We start from the raw sequence: 4848 nt of genomic DNA on the forward strand, positions 1-4848 counted from the left end.
ATTTCATTTAACGAAGTGTACAATCAGATCAATAGAGCTGTTGCGTTTTATTTATTTTTTTTACTTTTAATTCGCTTCGGCTGTTTATTTCCCAAACCTATAGTTGCCTTATGAGAGAATAGGCTTACTGGAGTCCTGAAAGAAAAGGCGCGCTAAAGGAAGGAGTGGTTGCTCTTCATTGTTTTTGTATAAGAATGGTAGGCGGCTGCATGGCTGCTGTGGAATCAGAATTGTAGGGAATTGTCGCTGGACCCTTGTTGGATTCTACCTATGCCCGGAAAGTAATCTTGGGGGATTTAAATCTTGTCCAGCTAGTGGCTATAGGTTACGCCGATAGGCATGAGCGTTTCTTGTATCATACGAAGGTTCTAGAATTCAACATCTGATTCGCACTTAGTAGTAAAGATAGGCTGCTACGCCGTGCGTCCCACGAGGCCAGATCATCAAGTCCCAACATCTTACTTTTGACGCAGGAAGATCAGCGTTCCAATTGACAAAGCTTCTGATCTTTCATTCAAAGCTTCAATTCACAAAGTGACGTTAGCCACTGGTCGGCTGCCTTCACTAACGATACGCCTAGCGTCAAGGTTCGATGCCATCCGTTCTTTCGAACTGCCCTATACTCGCGGACAACTTTCTGTGGCTATGAAGGGAAAGCTATGGGGGCACTGCTTCTGCGCATGTGTTACCGCGCCAAGTAGTCCGCCAGCACTTCACACTGCTTCTGGTTGCTAAGAACAGACGCTGAATCGGCGCAGCATCCCCATGTAACAGTTTCGCGTTTACCTAGACGCGGACGGGAAAAGCCGCAGAATTAATAAGCTTACATTCAGTGGAGTGTTTTATCTTAATTAGCTGTAGCTAATAAGGTGTTTATATTTTCTCTTCCGCAGCTTAATCTAACGTCGATGAAAACTCGGGACACTATTCAGAAGCGCTCTCACTTGTGCGCACTTTGCCTACGTGGGTTTCCCTTCATAGCTACACAAAGTTATCGGCGAGTATAACGCAAGAACATTTTACAGCGAAGGTGTCGCACTTAAAGTGAAATGACAGGGTCTTATATGTGTGCACACGAATAATGTTTGACTCAGTGTTTCACCCAGCGTGTGGCTCAATGCCTGTCGGCGGTCGGCATTTGTCGTGCCCGTCCGTGAAGAAAAATTATCATCACCAGCAATGGCTCGTCACCCTCATAATGCAAATGACCCAAGTACTCGGCAAAGTGAAGCGAACAGTGCATACATTCCTTGGAATCACGCATACAACGTACAGAACAGCGTGCGTTTCAATAAAGAACAAGCCCAAAGCAACCATCTGTCATCAGTAAGGACTCGTACCCCCGTAAGCAAGCAAACATTCAATGGCTCTTATGCCCCCTAAGGCAGAGTCTACAACCGCTCAGCAAAGGGAAGTGAACAGTGCATACATTCATTGAATTCCCGCATACAACACACATAACAGCATGCATTTCAATAAAGAACAAGCTCAAAGCAGGCATCCGTGCCATCAATAGAGCATTGCATATCGCCCTTAGCAGTCGCAGTGATGGTATTGCAACAGCTTCACTGGACATCGACTTTCGCATGGCTGGGATGGCGAGTCAGTTTTCTCTTGTGACTGATGATGATGTATGGATGTTATTGGCGCAAGTGCCAGATACGGCCAAACAGCACCAAGCAAGAGATAATGAAGTGTTGGTGGTAGAACGTGACAAATGTGGGGGTTGTGAGTTCGGATGTGAATGGTGCAGCCAGCTTGGCTCTAGAGAAGCCCTAAAATTAGTCGTTTTAGAGTGAAACTGTAAAGGTATTCAAATAATGACAATGACTAGTGGTGTATCCTATTGTGATGATTATAGAAGTTCGTCACTAGTTTGTGTGTCTTAAGAAGAGAAAGGATGTGCAAGAAACCAGGCACGTACTCAGATGGGGGGGGGGGGGCCGGGGGGGCCCGGGCCCTCTTCCCCGAAATCAAGTGGCACACCTCCCCCCCCCCCCTCTCCGCCCACGCCACCACTCCTCACACATTCCTAAAGCGCCGCCATATCAATGTTGACACTTGGGAGCTGTTCATCGGTCAGCATTATGCTGCCATTTTTCACTCCTTTTAGATGGTGGTAGTTATCGGCATCTCTTGTAATGTGAAGGACACTTTTCTCATAGATTCCGCACCCGCGCGATTAACTGGACATGCGTTCAGTTGTCACCATCCATTCAACCGTCACGCGCATAGCTGTTGCTTTTGTTAGTTCAACTTTCTTTGTTTAGGCTGGTGCTGCGAATAGGAGAAGGATGCGGCTGTTACTCAGCTGGTCTGTACTCTCATGGAACGAGTTGCGGCCGGAGAAAACGCCAATTGCGTTTAACTTATCCTTTGCTTCATTATTTCCTTGAGTTACGGCTTGCCGCGACGCTGGCAGATAGATGCCCGGAACTATATACACGTGATATGGGTTAGATAAGGTGGGAAATAAAATAATGTGAAAGAGCGTCCATTATGAAACCCTGCAATAACCCTTAAACCCATAAGCAAGATGACTGTCACTCGTTACCTTGTCAGTGTTTCCCTAATTGTATAGCACTTCTCGTGCAAAATTGGCAACTGGAAAAAAAAACCGCAAGGAGTTGAGAAATTAAGCGATCTACTAAGGGAGAGAGCCAAGGCAACAATCAAACTACAAGCAAAAGCGAATAATAAAAACGTTAACCGTTGTTTATGAGAATATTTATGGATTAACATCTTTTTATTTAAAAAGGAAGTAGAGAAAACGCCGCCGGAAGTGGAGAACAATTACTTGTTTTGAACGACGCTTCTACAGTTATCGGTCGAACCGCCTCATGTAGCCACTTCTCTGTTGTGCTTATGTGGGTGTTTTTCAAACCTTTCGCGGTGAGCGCAGTACGTCTAGAATCGCAGAGTCCTGCGCTCTACGCGGTTGTATGGGACTGGCGGCCGCACAGCGTTACGCAATTCGCGGAGCTGTCAAAACTGATCAACAAGCGAAAATACCTGATATTCGAAACTATAACATGAGAAAGACTGAAGAAGCCGTAAAGAATGAACGCAGCCTGAAATAAGTAAAAAAGAAACCTGGCATAGGACAAACCATGATGTATGCACTTAAAGATAAGAAGTATAATATCATCAGCAATCTCGAAGTTATAGTGAAAGCAGCGGAAAAATTCTAAGCTGACCTGTATACAGTACCCGGAGGAGTCACGATACCTCACTTAGAAACAGTAATGAACAGGACACAGAAACTCTCCCATAACTAGCGATGAGGTCAGAAGGGCCCTGCAAGACATGAAACGATGAAGAGTGGGAGGAGACGGTGGAATAACACTCGATTTAATCAAAGATGGAGGAGACATAATGCTTGGAAAACTGGCGGCTCTTTATACGAAGTGTCTATCGACTGCAAGGGTCCCAGAAAACTGGAAGAATGCAGATATTATACTAATCCACAAAAAAGGAGACGTTAAAGAATTGAAAAATAAAGGCACCATTAGCTTGCTCCCGGTATTATATAAAATATTCACCAAAATAATCTCCAATAGAATAAGGGCAACACTGGATTTTGTCAACCAAGGGAACAGGCTGGCTTCAGCAAGAGATACTTTACAATGGATCACATCCATGTCATCAGTCAGGTTATCGCGAAATCTCCAGAGTACAATGAGCCTCTCTATGTGGCTTATATAGATTACGAAAAGGCATTTTATTCAGTAGAGATACCAGCAATCGTAGAGGCACTGCGTAATCAAGGAGTACACAACGGTTACGTAAAAAGCTTGGAAAATATTGCTACATGCGTGTGGTATTGGTTTGTTTGAACGAGGCGCGTAGGCGCCATAACTCCGGCAAAGAGAAGGAAGAACTGGGCTCGCGCTGTGAATCTAACCGGTCAGCGCTGCAACCGTTGTTGTAAATATAATCTGTAAATAGTTTGTCGTCTTACTGACTCGTCCTTCGCGTGAGAATACTACAGAGGTTCTACAGCTACCTTAATTCTACACAAGAAAAGCAGGGAAATAGCTATAGAGAAAGGGGTCAGACAGGGAGACACAATTTCTCCAAAGTTATTCACTGCGTGCTTAGAAGAATTCAAGCTATTAAACTGGGAACGCTTAGGAGTAAAGATCGACGGCGAATATCTCAGCAACCTTCGGTTTGCCGATGACATTGTTCTATTCAACAACAATGCAGACAAGTTACAACAAATGATTGGAGACCTTAACAGAGAGAGTGTGAGAGTGGGGTTGAATATTAATATGCAGAAGATGAAGATAACGATAAATAGCCGGGCAAAGGAACAAGAGATCAGGATCGCCAGTCGGCCACTAGAGACTGTGAACGAGTACGTTTACCTAGGTCAATTAATCACAGGGGACCCTGATCATGAGAAGGAAATTCAGAGAAGAATAAAAATAGGTTGGATCGCATACGGCAGACATTGCCAGCTCCTGACTGGAAGCTTACCATTATTATTCAAAAGTAAGGTGTGCAATCAGTGCATTTTGCCAGTGCTCACATATGGGGCAGAGACTTGAGAGCAAGTTAAGGACCGCGCAAAGAGCGATCGAACGAAGACTGCTAGGCATAACGTTAAGATAGAAAGAGAGCGGTTTGGATCAGAGAGCGAACTGGTATAGACGATATTCTATTTGAAATCAAGAGGAAAAAATGTAGCTGGGCAGGTCATGTAATGCACCGGTTAGATAAACGTTGGACCATTAGGGTTACAGAATTGGTACCAAGAGAAGGGCAACGCAATTGAGGACGACAAAACACTAGGTGGAGCGATGAAATTAGCAAATTCGCGGGCGCTAGTTGGAATTGGTTGGC

The sequence above is a fragment of the Dermacentor albipictus genome, unplaced genomic scaffold (genome assembly GCF_038994185.2).
Source record: "Dermacentor albipictus isolate Rhodes 1998 colony unplaced genomic scaffold, USDA_Dalb.pri_finalv2 scaffold_28, whole genome shotgun sequence".
In the NCBI taxonomy this organism is placed as follows: Eukaryota; Metazoa; Arthropoda; class Arachnida; order Ixodida; family Ixodidae; genus Dermacentor; species Dermacentor albipictus.